Source organism: Mauremys reevesii, linkage group 11 (genome assembly GCF_016161935.1).
Source record: "Mauremys reevesii isolate NIE-2019 linkage group 11, ASM1616193v1, whole genome shotgun sequence".
Lineage (NCBI taxonomy): Eukaryota > Metazoa > Chordata > Testudines > Geoemydidae > Mauremys > Mauremys reevesii.
In genome coordinates this window covers 36518007-36545671 of record NC_052633.1, presented here as the reverse complement: position 1 = coordinate 36545671, position 27665 = coordinate 36518007, and the positions used below count along the sequence as shown (strand labels likewise).

The 27665-nt window shown below is 43.2% G+C and overlaps 1 long non-coding RNA gene across 5 annotated transcripts in view; it reads right to left on the bottom strand.

Annotated features, from left to right (window-relative positions):
• The window catches only part of LOC120375153, a 173879-nt gene that overhangs the window by 87019 nt on the left and 59195 nt on the right, over window positions 1–27665 (bottom strand). For 2 of the 5 annotated variants that reach the window (XR_005586464.1, XR_005586468.1), the window contains exon 7: window positions 403–871. The exons of 2 other annotated variants lie outside the window; for them this stretch is intronic. This is a non-coding gene — a long non-coding RNA (uncharacterized LOC120375153). Of the gene's footprint in view, window positions 1–402; window positions 872–3580; window positions 3998–27665 lie in introns of those variants that run through there. One more of the 5 variants, XR_005586466.1, reaches the window with a different exon arrangement.

Genomic DNA, 27665 nt, shown 5'->3' with positions numbered 1-27665 from the left:
TAATTTTCACAATCTATGTTGTTTGTAAACAGTTTATGTTATCTTTCGCTCTTCATTGTTTATGAGGCATGGTTAGTTATGTAAGTCATATGGTCTGATGTGTGTGTCCAGACTGGATGATGTGATTTAAAAATCCAGAAAAATAAGAAGTGTGTAACAAATAGCATGAACTTCTTGTAAGAACAAAATAACCCCTTCAAATAGAATCTGTGAAATTTCATGAATACCCAGCTGTTCTGAAAATACTTACAAATAAGAAATACCATAAATCATACTAATTGGAATATTGCGCTTTTATTTGTGAAAATATTTTTTTTAAAAGCTATTCAAACAACTCTAATGATGAAAGGTATTACAGTAGCCTCATATATAGTTGCTGATGAAATACCCCAATAGGCGAGAAACCATAGTAACAAATAGCACAGAGGAAGTTGAACTTAGTTATGGACATGATATATTAAAACAAAAAAAGTCAACAGTGTAAGACCATTACTTTGGCATTGATAAGGTATCATTTCTACCCTAGATTTTTATGGTTAATCTACTTGGCCAATAGATTTGTATTCCTTTGCCGCCATCTAATTTTGTGATTTAACAAAAGTTTTTATCCAAGGATCTCCTTCCGAATCATCCTACAAAGAAGTGAGTCTTGTGCTCCTGTAATTTCAACTCACAGGCTGTTGTCAGGAAAATAGAATGTCGTCACAAATTCAGCTCTACGAATTCACTGTCAGATCAAATAAGGAAGAGCAGATAGCAGTGAGAGGGTGAAGCACTGATTTTTTAAACACCCTGCAGTCCTTATTCAGATGTGCTGTAGGCACATGAGTCCACTGAAGTGAAGGGAGATTAGTTTGTAGAACTGGGCATCCTGGCAAGTTAAAAAAAAAAGAAAAATTCTGAAAAAAGAGTAAATATTAATCTGTTCTTTGTCCTTGTCTGTTTAACTCTGATACTTTAGTATTTTCCCTTATCAAAGTCTCTGTGTTTAAGTAACTTAACATCAAGTAAATATAAGTTTCTAAGACATGAGGGGCCACTGCTCTGTGGAGTTAGTTCAGATTTACACCAATATAATAACAGAGAAGTATTAGCGTGTGGATTTTCCCATTCCACCTTTAGAAATAATTTCTTTAACAAAATATAAGGAAATACTATACTATCTTTTCTATGTTCTTATTGTGGTAGCTATTATTTTGTTTTAATCAACCTGGTCTATTGTGTTCCTTATATCTCCATGATTGTACCTTTGTAGCTCATTTTTAATTGCATGTCATTGCTAACCTCTTTGTAAAGAGACAGGGCCCTGCCATTCCTACTAATTATCCAAATCACCAGTCACTGTTTGCATGTGTGTGGCCTTGCCTGAAGCTTTTAACCACAAGTTATGTCACTAAATCAAAGCAAGTTAGAGGAGTCACTGCTGTAGTGACTTACTAATAAATGTTGCATGACATTCCTTTCAGGCCATTTGGAAGTATTGTTTTTAGAATTACACTTACTCAAATAAAATGATTAATTTTGTTGTGGGGGGACCAAGAAATGTTGGAAGGCTCTCCAGTGCTATGAGCTAGTGCGTTAGTATTAGCATTCACCTTGAACAGTCATTTTCCAACAATGCTTAGGCCATAAATGAAATGAGTTTGATGATCTCAACCTACTCCCTGTGGAGTGATTTTTGTCTACATCAAAAAACCACAGTACAATTTGACAATTGTTAGTCTCTGCTCGGAGAAGTTCCAGGTCTAAATAACAGCTGGTGATCCTAGTTGTTGAAAGTACATTAGTGTAGGTGTGAGGGGAAGCTTCAGAGCAGGAGTCTCATACTTTCCTAATCATGATGCTTCATCATATTTGCTTACGGTCAGATTCTGCTGAATACAGTGACACACAGAATAGTACAGTAGAACTGTTGAGAACAATGAGATTATTCACAGAGTAAAGTACTGCAACAGCATGACAGATTCTGGCCCTTAATGCTCTTTTAATTAAAGCATGTTAAGAGTAGGAAAACCTACCCCAACGTAATTTTTATATATGTTGTTTAGCTTTGCTGAACTTATGAATCTAGAACATCGGTCTGAGAAAGACACTTTGTTAAGGTGACAGATCTAGGGCTGTGCATGGGGAGTCCCTTCAGGGATCTTCTGTTGGGGGTCATCTTGATATAGAGAGATGGACGTGTATTTTTATTAGGTCATTCTGAAGTTAGAGCAGGTGTTTTCAATCTAGGAGGTAGGGTGGAGAATCTCTCTGCTCTAAAGAGAACTAAAGGCACAGACTGAAAGGTCCTGCAGGGAAGCCGTTGGAACAGTCAGCTTTAGGGAGAAAGCTTAGGCTGAGGATTATGTTCTGTTATTATTTGAATTACCAATAAAGTCCAAATTCATAGAAGAAGTAAGTTGGGACATTTTACAGTGTGTGTACATATGTTGTTCAGGGCAGCCTGGGAGCACTACCTGCTTACAGGAAACATTTTTTAAAGGACCACTATTTTCCACACCTCAGTTTTTGCATGCTCAAGTTCTGCATCTAATATTTTGATGCTCTGGTTTCCATTTCTAAGCTTACTGAAAACAAAAACAGCAGCAACAACAGATGTCTAAGAGCCTACCGCTTCAGACTTAACCTTGACAGTTTTGCACCTATCTTATAGTAATTTAATTTAGGCCACAATTCTCTACTTTGCATATGTGAATGTCATGTGGGATTGTGTAAAAGGCTTTACTAAAAATCAAGATATTATGTCCACAGCTTCCCCCGATCCAGGCCAGTAACCCTGTTAAAGAAGAATATTGCCTTGCATCTGAAGATCTGAACACATCTTAACTTTTGTCTGTTTTTCTAAACTTGAACATCCAAAGATTGGGTATGATACTGCATGTCTTATTCATGGGAATAGTTCTTATGTAGATGAGTAGATCTATTTAAGTTAATTTGATAACTTGCCTTTTAAAGTTACCTAACCACTAATGATCACTTGTGGTGTTCTCTCAGTCTTAAAAAGTGTTCCCCTCAAAAATATTTGACCAAACAAAAAGGGAATTGGACCAGTAAGTGTGGTTTCAGTAAGAAATGAAACTTGTTTGAGTGGTTCTCATTCTTCTAGTCTTTTCTTCATCTTGATTAGTAATTTTTACACCCTGGCAGTATAATATTAAATACTTTTTAAATGGTTGTAGTAGGGAAAATACTTAATTTTTATGATATGTCTCCAGAGATAAATATTTAGTACTCTACAGTGAGGTTAATTTAGCATAAAACAGTATAATACCTTCCTTATTTCTGTTCATTCATTTAGAAATTATGGGACCAAATCAAGAACAAGTTACACATCATGCACTAGTTACTGTACATAGAATCCCCATGAACTGAAAGTAGGCTTCGAAGGATTAGATTTTTAATTGATAAATGTTGATAAATGTCTATTTCATCGTACACATACAAACCAACAAAAAAATGTTTCCATTAAAATTAATCAAAATTTACAAAGTAAGAAAAATGCTGCTTGATAAATTGCTAGAGTTTAAGAATATTTACTCTGTTTATTTTGACATATGACAAAGACAATTTGTGTTTTAACAATTATAAAGCTTTAACCTTTTGAATCTCAATGTTTATTGTCATTATATAACTATTGTCTGACCCTCCACCCCCCATAATCTCACACAACAGTGAAAATTTAAATAGATCATTTAAATTTTAAAACTCATAACTTTGGGCAACTGACAATTTAAAAAATACAATTTAAAATGTGCTTAAAAATAAATATAGATATTGTCCATTGAAATGATCAAAAATGATTCTGCCATGCCTAACGGTAAGTAAGAAATGCTTAAATCTGCTGGAGAACACCATGGGCTGCAATTCATAATATAGCAAAACTCTTAGTTCTTGTTAATAACTTGCCAGCTCCTCATTATATTCCCCCAAAGAAGAGATGTTTGTGCAATGAAAGCTGGAATGCCCCTCCACTTTGGAAACTCTTCTGTGCAGCCTTTAAAAAAAAAAAAGCTGGTATTCCCACTGTGTTAGTGTTTCATCCCAGGTTACTGGGAGCACCTTAAATCAAGACAGTGTGACTTGATAATGAGGTACATAACTATAAGCTCTAGTGATCATGTCTGCGCTGCATGAATATTCATACTGCATTGACTAAACACCTAAAGTCCTGCTCAAATATGCAGTGGGATCAATATAAAACCTGAGACAGAATATCTGGGACCAGCCTCTTCTAAAATTGTTCCCAAGTTCTGGTCAGACATGTGGAGGTACTCTTCCCAGCATAGTAGACAAACACAAGGAATAACTGTAGTGTATGTTTTAGCTGTAAATATGAGGCTAAATCTGCCCTCAGAAACACATGTACACTGACTATAATGAGAATTTTGCAGTCATCTCTGTGGGCAGGATTTTTCTGGCCCTGATGAAAGGGAGGGCTTGCTGTAGTGCTAGGGTGACCAGACAGCAAATGTGAAAAATCAGGACAGGGGGTGGGGAGTAATAGGAGCCTATATAAGAAAAAGACCCCAAAATTGAGACTGTCCCTATAAAATTGGGACATCTGGTCACCCTACGTAGTGCTGACTGATGCACATTAGAAGCCTCGCCTGTTTTTCAGCACCCATATATGGGCCAGAAAGGCTAGTCCCACTCTCTCTTTAAACTGACTCACAGGTTCCCAAGTTCTGCAGACAGAATGCATGGACATACGTCAACCTCACTCTACTGTATCTTTGGGTGGTGACCAGTTACTCTCCATATCCAGTGTAGGTAGGACAAGATGTAATTGGCTTAATGTACAGCATGGAAGATTTAAGTTAGATATTAGGAAAAAAACGTTTAACTGTAAGTCTGGGTATACTTGGTCTTGCCTCAGAGTGAGGGGCTGGACTATAGGATTTCTTAAGGTCCCTTCCAGTCCTACATTTTTATGATTCTGCTTCAATTTTAAAAAGCGAGACGAGGAAGTAGAATTTTCCTACATTCTAGCTCAACATTAGTATAAAATATTTCACTCCTGAGAGGTGCACCCTTGACATCCAGTAGAGTCAGTGGGAGGTAAGGGAGCCCAGCCTCTCTCACACTGAGCACCTGTTTAAATGATCTTCAGAGGGATTAGTGCCTAAATCCTACTCATCTTACTCAAACATCAGACCTTTATCTGGAGAGTAAGGCAAGCAGGGCTTGGCCGCAGGGTAGATCTGTACATAGAGGAATAAAAGGTCACTACCCCACTGATTCTTAATTCTGATGTTACATATGTAGTGTAATAAAAAAATCACATAACATCGTATGGGTTTGTTTTTCACTGAATTGTGGCCCTTATTATTCATTAATATTCAGGTGCTGAAAATCTAATAAATTACACCTCTATCCTGCTATAATGCGGTCATGGGGAGTCAAAAATCCCTAGCGCGTTATAGTGGAAACCCCGTTATATCGGGGTAGGGGCGGCAGGGCTCTGGCGGTGATTTAAAGAGCCCCAGGCCCTTTAAATCACCTGTGGAGCCCCGCTGCCACAGCCCCAGGGTAGGGGTGGCAGGGCTCCAGCGGTGATTTAAAGGGCCCAGGGCTTCCCGCATCAGCCGGAGCCCCGGGACCTTTAGATCGCCGGCGAGCCCCACTGCCGCAGCCCCGGGGTAGCGGCGGCAGGGCTCCAGCGATGATTTAAAGAGCTCTGGGCTCCCCGCAGCAGCCAGAGCCCTGGACCCTTTAAAGCACCGCTGAAGCCCTGCTGCTACTGCGCTATAGGTGAACCCGTGTTATATTGGGTTGCGGTATAGCGGCGTAGAGGTGCATTTCCAAAAGGAAATGTAAACAATTTTCTGACAGTAAGTACTTCATACAGTAGGCTGGAACCTACTTGAAGTTAATTGCAACACAGTTCACTAATGAAACTTTCCGTCTATTAAATCTTTACAGGCATAACTATAAAAATGGCGCCAGCTCTCTCTTCTGCTCAGGAATGTTCCAGACAGCATTTGCAGTGGCTTTCACCCATTCTCTTTGCAAGGATTTATAATTATTGCTAAGTCATGGCAGCATCTAACTAAATTCATATGGGAGAACCCCTGTTTTTTTTTAAAAAAAGTATAATTTTCATCTGCTGAAATTTGATTTGAATTAGCAGTGACCAGCTAGCTGCTCCATTAAGCTCTGGTGCAGCACCTATCTTTGAGGTACTGTCAAACTCCACACACTCGTACAATATCAAATGTGTCAGTGTGGTCATCAAGGAGTGACATGGGGGGAAGACAACACCTTCTTAAAACACCTTAGCCTGAAGATGAGGTTCATCCTTACTCACTGAAAGCCAGGAATACAGTGAGAGATGGTCAAGCAACATCTCCATCACTAATGGAACCACAACAATTGGGAGTCAGTGGCAGCGGAGCCATCCTCCCTCCTCTCTGAAACTTTCCTAACAAAAGCACTGGATTCTGGGAGGTACAAACTAAGCTTCCCATTCTCATGCCCCTCTCCCCTCACAACGCAGGCCACCCTGGCGAAGCTACTGCATTAGTGTCCATTGGGATTACACATGGGTGTATGAGAAGCTAAGATAAGTGCCTGTCTAACAGAGGAGATGGTGAGCTCTTGCAGACCAAGGACTCTGCAGGACAGCATATCAAAGTAGCTCAGCAACCACTCCCACGGACTTACTGTGTGACCTTGAGCAAGTCACTGAATCTTCCTGTGTCTCTATGGGTCATGGTCAGCCTGAAAGTCTGTATTTGTACAGTCCCTACCACAATGGAGCCCCAATCTCATTTAGGAGCTTTAGGTGCTATCATAATATAAATAATACATAATAATCAACAGTATGTCATTTGTTGCTCCTGCCCTGTAGTCCACATAACCGAGGCCCAGATTTCAATGGCAGCCAGCTAGGCACCTATATACCTTTGAGAATCTGGACCTAGGGTTCAAATAGGATGGCATGAGGCAGGGGTTCTCACAACAAATTTTTTGGTGGCCTCAGAGTGTGGCCACCAACTCTTGCTGGTGGCCGCACTGACAATTTTTCCTAAAATACTTAATTAACTTTAGTAAAAACAAATAAATATGCACATATACATATCCAAATAATTGTAACTTATTTATGTAGGGTGTTTTTTTACAGACTGAATAATCAAAATAATGTACAGTTGTCCATATTCTTTACTGGACCTAAATAGAATAGAAACACAAATAAGGTGCTTTGCATGTTCTTGTTTTGTTGTTGTTGTTTCTTTTGCTTTTTTGGTTGCGCTTTTTTTTTTCTTCTAAGACTTGCTAGCTGGTAAGTTTTCTGCTGTGAAAAGTGATATTTCTATTAGTGATATTTGTAAAGTGTTAATGCCACTTGTCACAGCAGACTTATTCAGCCCCGGCAAGCCCTGGGACAAATTTAAGTCCTGAACGGGAAGTTGGGCAACAGGACACAGGGACGATGGTGGAGGTGGTGAGCGTGGGGGCCATAGCCTGGAACCAGAGCCTGCCACTGTGTGAATGGATCCCAAAGCCCCATAGCCAAAACCTGCCTCCTCTACCCTTGGGAAAGTGGGGAATTCACCAGCTGCCTGCACCTCCAAAGTTTCTCTCTCTGAAGGAGGGAAGGGCCCAACTGCTGTTAGTCGCCCTGGGAGAGGGGCCACTGCTTTGCGCCTCCCCCCGATCACAGCCCAGATGGCTGTGGCTGCAAGGAAAGGCCCTAGTGGCCACATTTGTGAAACACTGAGCTAGATTCATGCCCCTGCTAAACCTACTTTAGTCAGCTATCTAGGGATTTTCCTGGCAATGAATGGAAGCGGTGTATCTGCGTCTGTGAGTATTTCTACACTGCATTTAAACACCTGCACCTGGCCTGTGTCAGATGACTCAGTCTGGCGTGGATCTGGCTAAAGGGATGTTTAGCTGTGGTGTAGATATTTGCGCCTGGGTTGGAGCCCGGGCTCTAGGACCCTCCCTCCTTGTAGGGTCCCAGAGTCTGGGCTCCAGCCAAAGCATGAACATCTACACTGCAGTTCAACAACCCTGTAGCCTGAGTCCTGCAAGCCTGAATCAGCAGACATGGGTCAGCTGCGGGTGTTTAACTGCAGTGTAGACACACCCTAACTGACCCCATCCTGCCTCCACTCTGGCAAAGGGTACAGGACCAAGGAAAATGGGATGTGGCTGGATTGCTAATGCTCTCCAGTAATCCCTGTCTACTTGAAAGGCCCCCTGTGGGATCATCACAGCCAATGCAACTTAGCTGCTCTGATTTGCTCATTTGGGACCAGACAATCACCCCAAGAAGCAGAACTTCAAAGGTAGCTATTGGATACCTTTGTGCCCTCCCCCAAGTGGTGCTAGGGGCCAAACAGTGAATCCTTAGAACCTTGCCCTGATTCAGCATCAGCACTCAGCTCTGAACGTTGGACTCTGGATATAGATTCTCTATTTTCTTTGTTGACTTGCCTTCTCCTACCACTGCAAACACTCAGCTCCCTTGCCTGACTCCCTCCTCTCTCTGCCCTTTCATAATTCCACCTTCTTCTCATATAGTTTCTCATTTATTATTCACTTTCCTCTCTTCCCTTTCTTTCCTCTATTTCACTCCCCCCACAGAACACCCCAGAATGACCCCCAGAAAACCCCAACAACCCTCGCCCCACCCCCGGAAAAAAGGGCAGGGGACACTAAAAAGATAAGTGTCTAATTTAACTTGGAGCACCTTGGGTTATACACAAAGTGTAGCTCTTCTCGGTCTTTTTAAACTTCTAGCTTTTCATCACAGGGACTATGTCCCCCTATAGGTTTGGACAGCACTTAGCACATTGTGGGTACTATGGAAATATAAATAATCACCACCAAACTGGTAAAGGAGTGTGGTCTTGTTGCCAAGCCATAGAATGGGGAGTGAGTTTGTTTATTCCAGCTCTTCCAGACACTTCCTGTGGGACTTTGGGCAAGTCTCTTAACCTCTCCAAGACTCGATTTCCTCATTTCTAATATGGTCCTACCTGTACAGATCATCAGAGAATTTCCATTGAAACAAAATTTTGACCAAAAAATTGCCTAGCATTACCTCTCCTCCCCCACACTGTGGTGTGAGGTTAAATTCATGACTAATATTAAAATTCTGTGAAGTTCTCCGGTGGAAAGCACTGTAGCTCTGTAGGCAACTCCTAAGCAACACCGGTGTAAAGGCTATATTTTAAGGCAAAAATATCATTAAAATGTCAGCACTTTTTTTTAAGCCTCTCCAAGGACTGATCACATGTACATGGATGAAATCACAATCTCAGTATAGATCCATATACCAGTCAGTCAATTATCTTTGCAAATAACATTTTGGGGAAGCTAGAATGCCTGAGAATTGCACTTCTGTGCTAATGCACATGGGCATATTATCTTACTACTACTTTATCTGAGCTACGCAAGCTGGAGCCAAGATGACAGTTTTTCTCCCTGTGATGGGACGGATTGGCCCCACACTGGTACGGCGGGGGTTAATCCTTCCTAGCAGGGGAAGCCCCACCTCTGAGGCTCTGCTGGGCATGCTTCTCCTGGAAGTCAGGTATTTTAGATGCCTATATACAAATGCGAGAAGTATGGGTAATAAGCAGGAAGAACTGGAAGTGCTAATAAATAAGTACAACTATGACATTGTTGACATCACCGAAACTTGGTGGGATAATACTCATGATTGGAATGTTGGTGTAGATGGACACCAGCTTGCTCAGGAAGGATAGACAGGGGAAAAAGGGAGGAGGTGTTGCCTTGTATATTAAAAATGTACACACTTGGACTGAGGTGGAGATGGACATAGGAGACGGAAGTGTTGAGAGTCTCTGGGTTAGGCTAAAAGGGGTAAAAAGCAAGGGTGATGTCATGCTAGGGGTCTACTACAGGCCACCTAACCAGGTGGAAGAGGTGGATGAGGCTTTTTTTAAACAACTAACAAAATCATCCAAAGCCCAAGATCTGGTGGTGATGGGGGACTTCAACTATCCAGATATATGTTGGGAAAATAACACAGCAGGGCACAGACTATCCAATAAGTTCTTGGACTGCATTGCAGACAACTTTTTATTTCAGAAGGTTGAAAAAGCTACTGGGGGGAAGCTGTTCTAGATTTGATTTTAACAAATAGGGAGGAACTCATTGAGAATTTGAAAGTAGAAGGCAGCTTGGGTGAAAGTGATAATGAAATCATAGAGTTTGCAATTCTAAGGAAGGGTAGAAGGGAGTACAGCAAAATAGAGACAATGGATTTCAGGAAGGCGGATTTTGGTAAGCTCAGAGAGCTGATAGGTAAGGTCCCATGGGAATCAAGACTGAGGGGAAAAATGACTGAGGAGAGTTGGCAGTTTTTCAAAGGGACACTACTAAGGGCCCAAAAGCAAGCTATTCCGCTGGGTAGGAAAGGTAGAAAATGTGGCAAAAGACCACCTTGGCTTAACCACAAGATCTTGCATGATCTAAAAAATAAAAAGGACTCATATAAAAAATGGAAACTAGGTCAGATTACAAAGGATGAATATAGGCAAACAGCACAGGAATGCAGAGGCAAGATTACAAAGGCAAAGGCACAAAATGAGCTCAAACTCGCTATGGGAATAAAGGGAAACAAGAAGACTTTTTATCAATACATTAGAAGCAAGAGGAAGACCAAAGACAGGGTAGGCCCACTGCTCAGTGAGGAGGGAGAAACAGTAACAGGAAACTTGGAAATGGCAAAGATGCTTAATGAGTTCTTTGTTTCGGTCTTCACCGAGAAGTCTGAAGGAATGCCTAACATAGTGAATGCTAATGGGAAGGGGGTAGGTTTAGAAGAGAAAATAAAAAAAGAACAAGTTAAAAATCTCTTAGAAAAGTTAGATGCCTGAAAGTCACCAGGGCCTGATGAAATGCATCCTAGAATACTCAAGGAACTAATAGAGGAAGTATCTGAGCCTCTAGCTATTATCTTTGGAAAATCATGGGAGACAGGAGAGATTCCAGAAGACTGGAAAAGGGCAAACATAGTGCCCATCTACAAAAAGGGAAATAAAAACAACCCAGGAAACTACAGACCAGTTAGTTTAACTTCTGTGCCAGGGAAGATAATGGAGCAAGTAATTAAGGAAATCATCTGCGAACACTTGGAAGGTGGTAAGGTGATAGGGAATAGCCAGCATGGATTTGTAAAGAACAAATCATGTCAAAACTAATCTGATAGCTTTCTTTGATAGGATAACGAGTCTTGTGGATGAGGGAGAAGCGGTGGATGTGGTATACCTAGACTTTAGTAAGGCATTTGATACGGTCTCGCATGATATTTTTATCGATAAACTAGGCAAATACAATTTAGATGGGGCTACTATAAGGTGGGTACATAACTGGCTGGATAACCGTACTCAGAGAGTAGTTATTAATGGTTCCCAATCCTGCTGGAAAGGTATAATGAGTGGGGTTCCGCAGGGGTCTGTTTTGGGACCGGCTCTGTTCAATATTTTCATCAATGACTTAGATATTGGTATAGAAAGTATGCTTATTAAGTTTGCAGATACCACCAAACTGGGAAGGATTGCAACTGCTTTGGAGGATAGGGTCAAAATTCAAAATGATCTGGACAAATTGGAGAAATGGTCTGAGGTAAACAGGATGAAGTTTAATAAAGACAAATGCAAAGTGCTCCACTTAGGAAGGAACAATCAGTTTCACACATACAGAATGGGAAGAGACTGTCTAGGAAGGAGTATGGCAGAAAGGGATCTAGGGGTTATAGTGGACCACAAGCTAAATATGAGTCAACAGTGTGATGCTGTTGCAAAAAAAGCCAACGTGATTCTGGGATGCATTAACAGGTGTGTTGTGAGCAAGACACGAGAAGTCATTCTTCCGCTCTACTCTGCGCCGGTCAGGCCTCAGCTGGAGTATTGCGTCCAGTTCTGGGCACCGCATTTCAAGAAAGATGTGGAGAAATTTGAGAGGGTCCAGAGAAGAGCAACAAGAATGATTAAAGGTCTAGAGAACATGACCTATGAAGGAAGGCTGAAAGAATTGGGTTTGTTTAGTTTGGAAAAGAGAAGACTGAGAGGGGACATGATAGCAGTTTTCAGGAATCTAAAAGGGTGTCATAAGGAGGTGGAAGAAAACTTGTTCACCTTAGCCTCTAATGATAGAACAAGAAGCAATGGGCTTAAACTGCAGCAAGGGAGGTTTAGGTTGGACATTAGGAAAATGTTCCTAACTGTCAGGGTGGTTAAACATTGGAATAAATTGCCTAGGGAGGTTGTGGAATCTCCATCTCTGGAGATATTTAAGAGTAGGTTAGATAAATGTCTACCCAGGATGGTCTAGACAGTATTTGGTCCTGCCGTGAGGGCAGAGGACTGGACTCTATGACCTCTCGAGGCCCCTTCCAGTCCTAGAGTCTATGAATCTATAAATCTATAAAAGCCTGCAGAGCTGCTCAGTCAGGGTTGACTGCTGAGGAGGAAGGACACTCGGCAGGGGCTTCAGCCCAGGAGCTGTTACAACCCTTACCTACAAAAGCTGAAGAGCCAGAAACCTGGACCAGAGGCCTGCCGCTATCAGAACCCCAGGGAGCGTCTGGTGCTGAAGTGCCTGGAGACTCTGATACCATATGGACCACTGCTGCAGGAGAGCCAGTAGGAAGTGACCCAGGGATGGTGAGGGAGTGGGACCTCCCATCCTCATGAGGTCAGAATGTTTCGGTAAGATTCCCTGCTGACACTCTGGCCGACCGCTCCGCCGCTGGCGGGGCCTGGTGGAGTCGGGTGGGCCTGGACCTCCCTTCTGGCACCAGCCACTAGGCTCCTTGTTTTGCATCCAAAGGTGGCTGTATTGACTTTGGCCGCTAGGCTGTGCTATCCCACTAGAGGAGGAGCATTAGGCGAACGCTGGCCATTGGGCTCCACTGCTCTAGGAACACATTGAATGGACTCTGGCTGCTAGGCTGCATTACCCCACTCGGGAAGAGGCAGTAGATGGATCCTGACCATTGGGCCACACTGTGCTGACTCCTGGGGGACGGGGGTAGAAAATGGATGTAGGCGTAGAGAGGTGGGGTTACCTCCCGCCCCCCTGACAATGAGGTACAAAGCTCACCACACTCCCATATATACATATTTGGGTCTAAGAAACTGATATAAACTGTTAATTAGTGGGACAAACTAAAGTTTGCTTTTGCTTAATATTATTATGACTGATGTGGCATAGTAAATGATTTCTGGGTAACCCCAGACACCCAGAACACTTGGAACACTTATAAGCAGCCAGACCATTTTTCATGTTTTACATATTACATACACACTGGTCTATCTCAGTGCTAGCTTGGAAATGATCCTCAAAATGTCCTTGGCTCCAAAATTGCTTAAAATAAAACTTGTAGCTAAACCAGGAACATTCCTGTCTCCAGCCTAATTTGTCTTCCTCACTCAAGTTTTAGGATAAGGAAAGCAAACTTTCAGCACTATGAATTGCTATATTAGTTGAGGCAATATTTTAAGTTACTTGTCTACTCTATATACACACACAGACACGCACACATGATATATTTGTGTGTGCATACGTAAGTCTATTTATATTAACTATTAAATACTGACAATGTGCTTGGTGCTATACAGTGCACCAATCTGAAGACCACTCCAGCTGCCAAAAGTCTAGCAAGTAGACACACACAGAAGACAGGAGGGAACAATGTTCAGAGGTTCAGATTACGATGTAAATATGTAACCTTTAACTAAAGTTTATACACATATGTTGGGTCTGCATCACTGGTCTGGAAGGAGTCTGCCTGTATTTTGGCACTAGAACCACAAGACTGAACCAGAGTGCTGCTGAAGAATGGCAATACATGAATTAAAAATATGGGGATGGCGGGGAAACTGCAGAAAAGGCTTTGCTTGAGTTGAGGAGAAACATGTGGATTGGTTCTTGTTTCAGGCAAAATAGTTTCCTACTTAAAAATACGACTTTTTAACTTGATTTTAGAAAGTGACACACACAGACTTTTGCACTGTTTGGAAGGGAGTCACAAATAACTTGGGTGCACTGTTACTAAAAGCCTCTACCACTATACTGTTTTGTATTGAATTAATGAAAGATATTAGGTAACAGCCAGTCTGGCCAAATTTCTCCTGTTTATGAGCTAATCCTAAATTACTCCAGGACTCTTGGGGACCACAGCTGTGACTGCTTCACTTTTTTTAAAAAAGGGAAATCTTCTATTGTTTGGGACTGCAAAGTAAAAATCAGAAATCCTGTGCTGTTTCATTCTTAGTAGCCAAATTCTGCCCTTAAATGCACAGAGATGGCTTCTATTGAAGCAATAGAAGGGCAGAACTTGGTTCATAAATTGACTGGACTCATGGTCCACTCAGACTTCAGGATCTTCAGAAGTAGCTCAGAAAACTTAACTGAACAACATCAGGTAGTCTATCAATATCCCAAGTCAAGTACAAGCTGTGGGAAGCAATGTTAAGGGTTCACTAACAAGACTGAGGGCTCAGAAAAGTTTTCTTAGGAAAAGCCTTTTCACTTTTAGGGTACGTCTACACTACGGGATTATTCCGAATTTACATAAACCGGTTTAACAAAACAGATTGTATAAAATCGAGTGTGCGCGGCCACACTAAACACATTAAATCGGTGGTGTGCGTCCACGGTCCGAGGCTAGCGTCGATTTCTGGAGCATTGCACTGTGGGTAGCTATTCCGTAGCTATCCCATAGTTCCCGCAGCCTCCCCCCCACCTTTGAATTTCCGGGTTGAGATCCCAGTGCCTGATGCGGCAAAAATCATTGTCGCGGGTGGTTCTGGGTAAATGTCGTCAGTCACTCCTTCCGCTGGGAAAGCAACGGCAGACAAGCATTTCATGCCTTTTTTTCCCTGGATTGTCCTGGAAGATGCCATAGCATGGCAATCATGGAGCCTGTTTCGCCTTTTGTGACTGTCACCGTATGTGTACTAGATGCCGCTCACAGAGGCGATTCAGCAGTGCTACACAGCTGCATGCTTTTGCTTTTGCATGATAGCAGAGATGGTTATCAGCCATATTGTACCATCTACCATACCATAAATTGGTAATAAGATGGGCATGGCTACCAGTCCTTTTGCACTGTTCCATTTGCTGCTGTCATAAGTGCCCCTGGCTGCTCTTAGCCAGGGGCGCAAAAGCCAAAATTGGGAATGACTCCCTGAGTCAATCCCTCCTTTTTGGTATCTAAAAATAGAATCAGTCCTGCCTAGAATATGGGCAAGTGTACTAGAGAACCACTGTATCAGAGAACCAGAGAGCACAGCTGCTCTGTGTCAGATCCTGCATAGATTATGAGCTGTATGCTATTCACAGGGGGTGCTCCTGCAACAACCCCACCTGTTCATTCCATTCTTCCCCAGCCTTCCTGGGCTACCATAGCATTGTCCCCCCACTTGTGTGATGAAGTAATAAAGAATGCAGGAATACTTGTTAGTGAGAAATGAGTGGAAGGCAGCCTCCAGTTGCTATGATAGTCCAGATAGGACATTAAGGAGTGTGGAGGAGAGGAGCCCAGCATCCTGCTGCTAGTCCAGGGGCAATTGAATCTTTTCTTTACACATGAAGGGTGGGGGCTGATGAAGCTCAGCCCCCTGTTGCTATGATGATGATGGTTATCAGCCATATTGTACCATCTACCAGGAAAATTAGGCCAGGCGCCCTTGATCGACCTGACGGATGCTAGTACGCATGGTTACCAGTCCTTTTGCACTGCCCCATGTGCCAATAGGCTGATGATGACGATGGGTATCAGTCTTATTGTACCATCAGCCACCCATGGCGGGGGGGGGAGCAAGGATGTTGGTGTTGAGTGCTGCACTATCGCGTCTATCTGCAGCATTCAGTAAAGATAGGGTGACATGTAAAAGAGTCAAGACAGGATTGTTTTCCCTTTCACTTCTGGGGGTGGGTGGGGGGGGTGCGTAAATTGCCTAGCTATGCCCTGACCCACCGCGGACACTGTGTTTGACCCTAGAAGCATTTGGAGCTCAGCCAAGAATGCAAATGCTTTTCAGAGACTGCAGGAACTGTGGGATAGCTTGAGTCCTCCAGTCCATGAGCGTCCATTTGATTCTTTGGCTTTCCGTTACGCTTGCCACGCAGCAGGCGCTGAGTCCCTGCTATGGCATCTGTCTGGAGATATTTAAAAAATGATTTTGAATTTTGTCTTCTGTAACGGAGCGCTGATAGAACAGATTTGCCTGCCCTTACAGCGATCACGTCCGCATCGTCCATGCTGGAGCTCTTTCTTTATTTTGATTTTTAACTGCATCACCACACGTGCTGATCGGAGCTCCACGCTGGGCAAACAGGAAATATTCAAAAGTTCGCGGGGCTTTTCCTGTCTACCTGGCCACTGCATCCGAGTTCAGATTGCTGTCCAGAGCGGTCAGTGGTGCACTGTGGGATACCGCCCGGAGGCCAATACCATCGATCTGCGGCCACACTAACCCCAATCCGATATGTTAATACCGATATTAGCGCTACTCCTCTCGTTAGGGAGGAGTACAGAAACCGGTTTAAAGAGCCCTTTATACCGATATAAAGGGCCTCTTAGTGTGGATGGGTGTGGCGTTAAATCGGTTTTACGCTCCTAAAACCGGTTTAAACACGTAGTGTAGACCAGGCTTCTGTCTATATAGGCACAATGCACTAAATACGTTTGTTACTTTTTCATTTGTGAAGTATCTGCCATCCAATTTACATTTCATTGACATGCCACAGAAAGGAACAAAAAGAACTTTGAAAATATTTCCCATAAATATGTAATATCACCATATTCTCTCCATAACTGGGGGATAGCTCTGGCATTTGGATTATCTTGACCCTCCAATTTCAATCAGTTCTTGTCTTTTAGGTGTTCATCTTTTTGGCTATAAACTCTTCAGCATGGGGACTGGCTTTTGTTTTTGTGTACAGTATGATGCTAAGCATACAGTTGGAAGAAACAATAAATAAAAATAATTCCTTCTGAGTTGTTTTAGTCATTCCATATCCACCCACAAAACACTGCATCAGTTGCCGACATTTTGGGGATGCATCACTTCTGGAGTGGGAAAGACTACAAGCAGGATAGTAATGATCTACCAGGCTAGGTGGAAAAATATACCAAGTTCTACCCCCCTCTCCCCCCTGCAATCACACACTCCAAAAATTTACACACACCGCTATCACCAGCACCAGAGATCTGCAGATACTCAACTCAAATTCACCCAGCAACTTCACTCTACCTTTATCTTTAGCATTTTCTCTTTGTTTAGCATTGTTTGTGCTTTTGTGTGCTCTTTTATTTCTGTGCTCTCTTGAACTCCCTGCTGTAATGCCATTGACTAGAATGACACTCGATGCTTAAGGCAGAGATAATCAATGTCTAAACTGAGACAGCAAGCTGTTCACAACTCATGCAGCTGCACCACCTTCTAATTCATTGGGAACTTTATTGCACAGTAACAGCTGCCAGCCGCACCAGGGGAAAGGGAAAGGGACTGGGAGCTAGCTGAGCCTGCCTTGCCCCCTACTTCCCAAGAAAGCAGGCCTAGTGAAGCACTACAGGTCCATTCCTCCGCACTTGCTCCAAGCAGCGTTAGGGGATGGCACGTTTCTAACCTCACCCTGGTGTAGTTGACAGTTCTGGACCCTGAGTTGTTCTGTGGGGTTGGGAGATTGGCTGTTGGGGGAGCACAGTAAAGTGAGTAGCTGAATGGGAGCAGCACCTTCATAACCTGTGTGCTGTAACATCACACTACGCTCTCTATGGGCTTTCTGCTTCCTTTCACCTGACACCTGCGGGGATCCCTCCAAATGGTGGGGAATTCTATGGAGCCCAGGGGGCTGGGGCTTTGGTAGAAGACGACAGCCCATTGTCTGGGGTAGTTAAGAAGATTAGTTCCTTTTTAGGAAATATAACCTTAGGTAGGGGCAACTGGGGACAGTGTATATCAAAGGAGTCAATCAATCAATCCATCTACTGAACAGGAAGCAAGACCAGTGTTGTTTTTTCCCAGGAGGGGGCAGGAGTGAGGTGAACGTTGAGGGAACATGGGGGTTATGATCTGATCAGGAACAGAATGATAATTGTAAAGATGGACATTTAGCTGATTCAGAACTATTACATTATGTAGTTTGTTCAGCCTTTGTAACTGTGCGAATTTGTCACTCATCCCTCTTCCCTCCTACTGTTTGTTACACTCACTTGTTAAGACAGTTACTTTTTAAATTAAATTGTGAGCTCTCCAGGGCAAGGATTGTGGCTTATGTATTTGTAGAGGGACAATAAGGAGCCTCACAATATAAATAAATACTGAACAACAGTAAATACAACTAACAATTGAAAACAAAGCAATGCCATGGTAAACATATCACACAAAAGTGCTTTGTTCTGTCCTCTTCCTGGCTGGACAATTTCAATTTCTAGGCTTATTGAAAACTCTGAAAATAAAGGTGGAAAGGCAAAAGGATGCAATTTCACAACCCTGAACTAAAAGGAGTATTTGAAGATTCAGCTGACTTTCCCCCATTCTGTTAGCAAAGTTCAGGAATTTTTATATTTATACACACGCACTATATATACACTTTTTCCCTCTGCATTTAGTGATAGCATTGCAGCTCCTAGGAATAACCCTGTGGTCTGACAAGGGAAAATAGGTGTATATGCTGAAGGAAAATTAAAAATAAAGTAAGGCAGTGGTTCTTAACATTTTCTGTGTTGTGTGTGATGGATGGGGAGCTCCTCTGTAATAATTTATTAATACTGTATGTTGACCTGGGATTTACCATATAGCTATATTGGGATGTTTCTTGTATGGCTCTACTGGGTTAAATCAACAGGGATGTTGGAAAACAAACAGAAAAGAAAAGCAATGGCTCAAGATAAGCTATTCCATGGTAAACACTACAGGATGGTTAAGACACAATGCCTGAGCTATTAGCTGTGAAGATTCTCCCTCTGGGCAGCAGGACAGCTAATGGTACGAGGCCTGACACCTCAATGTGCACTCAGAGAACACAGAAGTGCAGCTAGCCCTGTAACTGACATTGTACCCCACATTCCAACACCCCCCCCAACAAAACCCAGAACCCCTCTCCCATAGCAAGGACCATAATCATATGAGAAGGTGGTTGCAACCCCCCGACACCTGTTCATGATTATCGTGGGGATCAAGATCCCCAAAGTAAGGAAAGATTTTATTTTTAAACTTAGGTTTATTCCAAAAAGAAAAATATATTTTCTTTAAACCCTGTCAGGAGCAGGGCTGGGAGGGGTCTGGTAACAGATTAATGAACCATTTACCTGTAGGCCACCAGTTCTATTGTTACTATCTGACAGTGTCGTTGTGCCACGCCCACTCTCTGACACTCTCTAGCCTGAAACCAATTTCCCATAGCCACTGAATCATGGGCACCCCATGTCCTGTTTCCTCAATATATACTTATTTATCCTGTTGATACTTTGGTATCATTCTCTTCACAGCAGCATTTCAGTGGGCTTACTACACCTCCCTAGAATCTCCCACTAAGCACTTCGTTTCTGTCCTCAGTTCCCTCTTCACTCACTTTCTGTCTGTTCCTCAGTCTCTACCCAAAAGCCCTTCTTCTCACCCTCCTTTACTACCAAGCCATTCTTTCCAACCTTTCCTTCCTCCTACGGAAAGCAAGACCCAGTGATTCCTCTCCCCTGCCTCCACACCAGAAGGGGGAACCAGTCAAAGCAGGGCTGCCCAGAGGATTCAGGGGGCCTGGGGCAAAGCAATTTTGGGGGCCCCTTCCATAAAAAAAGTTGCAATACTATAGAATACTATATTCTTGTGGGGGCCCCTGTGGGGCCTGGGGCAAATTGCCCCACTCCCACCCCCCCACGCCCCGGGCGGCCCTGAGTCAAAGGCCGAATCTTCCTCCTTTTCCCCACCCACAATCCCAGAAGAGAAGAGAGCTGGAAAGAAGCAGAGTCTCCATTTCCCTCCTCCCCAACCCATGGAAGCTGATTAAGACTTAGTTTCCATCTGTCCCCCTTCCCTCTTAAAAGGAAGGGGTAGGCAGGGCAGAAGGGGAGTGTATCCGTTCCCAATCACAAAGATGAGGGCACTAGCACGGGAACAATTTGTATAGAGGGGATGCTGAGAGCCAATGGACAAAACTGTAAACCCTGTATGTGATGGAAACCACTTCAAGCCAGGGGGTGCTGCCGCACCCTCAGCACCCTGAGTTCTAGCTCCCCAGATGAAGGAGACAAAATCAATGGTTGCAGAGCTGCTGTGGTCTTAATAGAGATTGGGAGTGCTCAATAGGCAAAAATAAGAAAGCACCTAAGAATAGGCAGGGCTATTCAAAAGCCACCTCTGCCTTCAGCAGCACAATACCCTGCAAATAGCTAAAACTCAGCCTAGAGTCTGGCAATACATGGGCATTGTGTGTGAATGTAGAGTTTTCATATCGCTGTGACTGGATATTTCCTTGGTGGTTCATGTGAAATCACTGTGTCTAATTTCAGTTCCCAGTCACCAGAGGCTCCATCACAAATCACCACCCAAGTTTGTACCAGCTGGTATACTTGATGTAGTCTCAGCCAAGACTAAGGAGTGGATGGACATGTAACCTTACCTAAACTTTCATCTCCATAAATAGTCTCTGAAGCCGATGTAAATTTGCTAGATTGTGTGGAGGAACTTTCACACTTGCTGCACTAGTTTTGTGGATAAACTGATGACTTCATCATCAGGAAAGCCAAAACAGAACTGGAGTTGCAGCTAGCAAGGGATGTGAAGGGTAACAAGAAGGGTTTCTATAGGTATGTTAGCAATAAGAAAAAGGTCAGGGAAAGTGTGGGACCCTTAATGAATGGGGGAGGCAACCTAGTGACAGATGATGTGGAAAAAGCTGAAGTACTCAATGCTTTTTTTTGTCTCGGTCTTCAGATACTAAGGTCAGCTCCCACACTGCCATCCTGGGCAACACAGTATGGGGAGGAGGTGAGCCATCGGTGGTGAAAGAATAGGTTAAGGACTATTTAGAAAAGCTGGACATGCACAAGTCCATGGGTCCAGATCTAATGCATCTGAGGGTCCCGAGGGAATTGGCTGATGTGATTGCAGAGCCATTGGCCATTATCTTTGAAAACTCGTGGCAAGCCGGGGAGGTCCCGGATGATTGGAAAAAGGCAAATATAGTGCCCATCTTTAAAAAAGAGGAGAAGGAAAATCCTGGGAACTACAGACAGGTCAGCCTCACCTTACTCCCTGGAAAAATCATGAAGCAGATCTTCAAGGAAACCATTCTGAAGCACTTGGAGGAGAGGAAGGTGATCAGGAACAGTCAACATGGATTCACCAAGGGCAAGCCATGCCTGACCAATCTGATTGCGTTCTATGAGGAGAAAACTGGCTCTGTGGATATGGGGAAAGTGGATGTGATATATCTTGACTTTAGCAAAGCTTTTGAGATGGTCTCCCACAGTATTCTTGCCAGCATGTATGGATTGGATGTATGGACTATAAGGGGGATAGAAAGCTGGCTAGATTGTCAGGCTCAGTGGGTAGTGACCAATAGCTCTGTCTAGTTGGCAGCTGGTATCAAGAGGAGTGCCCCAGGGGTTGGTCCTGGGGTTGGTTTTGCTCAACATCTTTATTAATGATCTGGATGATGGGATGGTTTGCAGCCTCAGCAAGTTCACAGATGACACTAAACTGCGGGGAGAGGTAGATATGCTGGCAGGTAGGGATTGGGTCCAGAGTGACCTAGACAAATTGGAGGATTGGGCTAAAAGAAATCTGATGAGGTTCAACAAGGACCAGTGCAGAGTCCTGCACTTAGGACAGAAGAATCCCAGGCACTGCTACAGGCTGGGGACTGGCTGAGCAGCAGATCTGCAGAAAAGGACCTGGGGATTACAGTGGATGAGAAGCTGGCTATGAGTCCGCAGCATGCCCTTGTTACCAAGGAGACCAATGGCATATTGTATTAGTAGGAGTACTGATAGCAGATCGAGGTAAGTGATTATTCCCCTCTATTCAGCACTGGTGAAGCCACATCTGGAGTATTGCATCCAGTTTAGTCCCCCCACTACAGAAGGGATGTGGACAAATCAGAGAAAGTCCAACGGAGGGCAATGAAAATGATCAGGGGGCTGGGGCATATGACTTACGAGAAGAGGCTGAGGAAACTGGGCTTGTTTAGTCTGCAGAAGAGAAGAGTGAGGGGGGATTTGATAGCAGCCTTCAACTACCTGAAGGGGGGTTCCAAAGAGGATGGAGCTCGGCTGTTCTCAGTGGTGGCAGATGACAGAACAAGAAGCAATGGTCTCAAGTTGCAGTGGGGGAGGTCGAGGTTGGATATTAGGAAACACTTTCACTAGGATGGTGGTGAAGCACTGGAATGGGTTACCTAGGGAGGGGGTGGAATCTCCTTCCTTAGAGGTTTTTAAGGCCCGACTTGACAAAGCCCTGGCTGGGATGATTTAGTTGGCATTGGTCCTACTTTGAGCAGCGGCTTGGACTAGATGACCTCCTGAGTTCTCTTCCAACCCCAATCTTCTATGATTCATGCTATCACCTGTTCAGTCTGGCACATTTCATAAGCATTACCTCATTATTGTAAAAACACCTTAACTAGATCCTTTCAGACTCTCCTCTGATCAGTCTAAAAGTTCTCTAGAATTTTGGGGTTTGATGTGAAAGTAGTTTTCCTGATGAAAGTGTTTTAAGAATTCTGATTCCAGTCTGTATCATTCCACTTTCCTGCAGAATACCTTGGCTACGTTTACTCACCAGCTGCAGTTTGTCAGCTCAAAACCTATCTTGCTCTTCAGTCTACTGCCATAGCATCCATTTCAGTTGCACTGAAGATCATTTCCCATGTGTAATATTTTTATGGCTTCTCATCTATTTATAATTGCTTCTTGAGAACTAGAAAATTGTTTGCGCCCTACTTTTTTCCAATCTTCATTACCCCTCTGACTGAAGTAATAACCTGTCATGCTTAAACAATTAGTGTAATGCAGAGGACACATGGGCCTACTGCATGCTGCTAATGGAACACCAAATGTGGCTCTTAGAAAGACTGATAAAAATATGTTTTACATGGCCAACCCTAGATGTTAGTGAATCATTTTAGGGCAAACATTTTAAAAATAGAATAGTCAAAGCAGCTCTCTCTTTTCTAGCCCCAGCAAGGTGTTGATTTTTATGCCACTATTATAGCTAGCATGCAGTCTCGTAATTTTAGCAAGGATATGACACTACATAGCTACATTTCCCACAATATTTAATTGTATTAGGTGTCTCATCTCCACAGAGAAGAAAGCTGTGGTGGTGCTAAATATGCACACTCTTAATCAGAGAAATTCACCAGCAAACTACCTCATTACAACTCCACTAAGAATGAAACTGTTCTCATTTACTTCAATTGATTTTTCCATCTTTCCAGGGAATTTTTATTAGGTACGGTAAGATTTTTCTTCACTTTAGTTGGAGAATTCTGCAGTAAGGTAAACAGACTTGCCTCAATTATTTCTAAACTTTTGCTTTGATTATTTTGGTAATAGTTACAATTAAATGGTCAGAAGGCCTACTAGTTCAGTGGCCTTTAAATCAAAAAAAAAAAAAAAAAAGGAGAATTTATACCATGTCCTGTGTACACCTTCAAATAGGTCTCAGTTTCTGCTATTTGGTTGACACAGACAACATAGAAATTGGTAGCCACCAATAGATGGTAATCATCATGCATCTTTAGAGCCCATTAGTATATTGCCAAAGATATATAGCCCCCCAGGGCCAAAGCTCATGCACTGTTACAGTGACAGCTGGCTTTTATTGCCATGTTTACTCCAGTCTGTGGATTTGTTGGATTGGCATACTTAATGGTAGACCTCTGCCCACCACTCTACATGCGCTGCATACAGTGGAACGACTCACTCGGGAATTTAAATAACCTGTTGTCAGGCAGGTTATAAGTGGTCTAGCTAATTAATTGAAGAGAAGCAATGTGGGCATGGAGCCCAGTGAAGAATGGAAGTTCTCCACCCTTAATACAAGGTGCTCAATGCTGGATCTTTTTCATTGTATGAGTTAATGTAAATTATTTCTTCTGGATTTGGGATTTTCTTTCAAAACAAATATTCACGGTTAATGAAAGAAAAACGTCTACTAGTCATGCTGCACATTAAACCAGAACTTTAATAATTGCCAAAATGGTTTAAATTTAAACCAATCTATCTATTATTGTAGATCAAGTTATTTTATCTTGAAAAAGGCCAAATCATTACATAAGAGATGAAGTTTCAATATTCTTTTTTGGAGACAAATGAGAAATTGGAAACATTTCTGCAATTCACAATATAGGGAAGTGAATCTTGAAAAAGCAAAAGTTTCTGAATGTGGAAAAAAAGTTTATCTAAAATAAAATTGTACTCTATTTTTCTAAACAGTTTGTCAGTAGGAGATATGCAGTGTATCATACCAAACTGCTAAGAAGAACACATCAATAGGTTTTGAATTCAGAACATAACAGTGACTAAAGATATACTGCATATTCACTATACTGATTATTTAATATTTTTCAGAGCATAATATTTTTTCATCAAATGATTACTGCTCTTGGGCTCAATCCTGGAAACCTTTACTTGCTTGAGTGGTTTCATTGAACTAAATAGGAATATTCTTGTGGGTAAGGTTTGTGGGGTCAGGTCCATATTTATACATGCACATTTTCATTCAAATTAAACCTGCAAATTCACTTACACAATATTTGTGACCGCTTTATTCATTTTCAGACATGAGTGAATTACTGTTCACTAAATTGGTGTTTGCCAGAATGTGTTGCCAATATTCTTGCCAGAAGTTTTTCTGTGAACATTCTGAAAGGTTTGTGAGCTTTGAAGTAATCCACTTAGGAAGCAGAAATAATGTCATATGACTAAGCTGATCAATCACAGTTCAAATAAAGATTTACAAATAGCATTGGAGAAGTGTTCAAGAAATCACTAGTTGATGCTGACAATGTAGCCAATTATCCATCAGTATCACATCTTTCCACTTTGGGTAAGATTGTGGAGAAAGGTATGGTGAGACAGTCTTCACAGTATCTCAATGGCTTTGATATCCTTGGATCTTGTCGGTTTGGGTATAGACCTAACTTTGAAACAGAGATTCCATTGGTCATGTTGGTTGAGTCTCTCCTTCTGGTGATGGATGAAGACTAGGAGTCCACAGTGGTATTATTAGATCTGTAAGTTGCCTTTAGGACCATTGATCATGAGATGCTGACAACTTGCCTGCAACCCTTGGTAGGCATGGACGTGTCTGACCAACAGCTAATTATGGGCATTTTTCCCTCTTCCTGAAGAGCTATCGAGTATGGGATCCTGCAGGATACCAGTCTGTTCAATGTGCATATGGGGTCACCAAAAGAGTTAGTAAGGAGATGTGATGTATTCACTATGCTGATGACGCTCATTTGTATGTCTCTATCTCGTCCTAGTCAAACAATATGGTTCAGATCCTCAGCCCAGGGGCGGCTCTAGACACCAGCGCGCCAAGCAGGCGCTTGGGGCGGCCGTTTCCCGGGGGGGCGGCATTTGGCTCCGGTGGAGCTCCCGCCGGCATGCCAGCGGCAGGTCCACCGGAGCCCGGGACGAGCGGACCTGCCGCAGGCATGACTGCGGCGGGTCCCGTCTTCCCGCAGCTCCGGTTGAGCTCCCGCAGGCATGACTGCGGCAGGTTCGCTCGTCCCGGGCTCCGGTGGACCTGCCGCAGGCATGCCGGCAGGAGCTCAACCGGAGCCGCGGGAAGAGGGGACCCGCCGTGGGACCGGGGAAGGGCGGCGCAGCGCTCCGCGCTGCTTGGGGCAGCCCGATTTCTAGAGCCGCCCCTGCCTCAGCCAATGCCTAGCTAAAACGGGGGCATGGATGGGGCTGGCTGAAGACAACACTAAGGTGATGATGGAGGAAGCAGCTGCAGACAATTAAGGAGGATCCTTTGATTATGGTAGTATGTCCACCATTAGTTGGTAGGGTTCATAATGTAGGGATGATTTCAGACCTCCACCTGCTGTTCAATGATCATGCAATAGCAGTAACCCAGTCAGCTTTTACCATCTGTGTCTAAGTAGGAGGATGTGATCTTCCTTTTGAATGAGGACCTTGCCACTGTTAGTCTACTTTTGAGGTAACAAAAGCCTGGTTATTATAATGTACTGTACATGGGGCTACACCTTTAAGCCATCTCGAGACTGATGTTGGTGCAGAATGCAGGGGTTGCTTATTGAGCAGGACATCTTGTTGGGAGCACATGACACCAGTGCTCTGGGATCTGTACTGGTTGCCCATTGGGTCTAGGTAGAGTTTAAGGTGTTGGATATGATCTATAAAGCCCTAAATGGTCTGTTACCTGCCTAGCTGAGGGCTCATCTCTTTTCCTGTGCTAGACTACCACTGTTGTGGTCAGTCAGAGACATTTGAGCTACATCCCTTATCCAGCTAACAGCCCTGGGGGGATTCTCTGTGAGGGCTCCAAAACTCTGGAACTTGCTTCCCAACACCTGGGTATGAACTAGGATGAATTTTGTGCCATTCCGGGCATACTGCAAAAGGCATCTGTTTGATAGGGTTTTCAAAAAGGGTTGAAAAGTGTGCTTCTGAAATGAAGGACTGAATGTGACTCAAAGATCTCTTGATGCCCACTGGCAGAGGGGATAGGGCTACAGGGATCCCCTGGGTTCACCAAAAGGGGCTAAGTAAGGTCTACTGAAAGCATGTGTCATACTGGTCATTATAATCATTGTGAAATGTACAGGTGTGTGTAAGGAGTTATATCTTTATACTGAAAATTATGTTCTTAAGGCCTTGAAGTTAAAGGCAGGTCACTAGTAGCAGGCATTGAGATAGACTTCTCCAGATAGGAGGTGGGCACACTTATTTTCTGGTTGACCGTTGTGTATTTACAGTGGAAGTTTATTTGTTTATTGAGTTAAATGCTACTAAGTAGATCGTGAGTGCTGCAGAAAGAAATCAAAAACAGCAAGGGTTATCCTGTGTTTGAGTAAAGACAGTGCGTGTTTGGGGTGGAACTGAGGGAATGGAGTTACACCCAGGTTCCGTCAATCTGGGAAGACAAGCTGCCAGTGGGCTTAATCTTATGAAAAGAAGATCTCAGCCACCCTGGTTAAAACACTGGGAGAAGGACTTGGGGTAAGCAATCCTGTAAAGGAGCCCAAGAAAGGTCTTGAGAGTTAAGTTCAAGCACATCATCATTTTATCTTATATGCAACTATTTCCCCCAGTATCCTTACTTACTATCATTTGAATCTGTGTTCTTTGATGATAGATAAACTTATTCTTGCTTTCACTATCAATATAAGTGCTATTAAGTGTTAAGCAGAGTGGTGATCCTGAGTTGAATCTAGTAAGCTGGTGTGTCTTGTTCCTTTGGGAGTAGGGAATCAGAGTTCTGTGAGCATTCAGTAGACCAGGGCTGGGCACTTGGAGGACTCAGGGTGGTGGGTGCCTATCAGAGCAAGGCCTGGGAAGCTGGGAAGGCAGGGCTTCTGCTGTCAGAGGCTGGGGGAGTCAGGGAGCTGAGCCACAGCAGGCAAAGATAAGTCTTCATCATGCTAAGGACAGGTGGCAGCAAGGTGCCTTACAATGCTGGGTACCCCAGGAA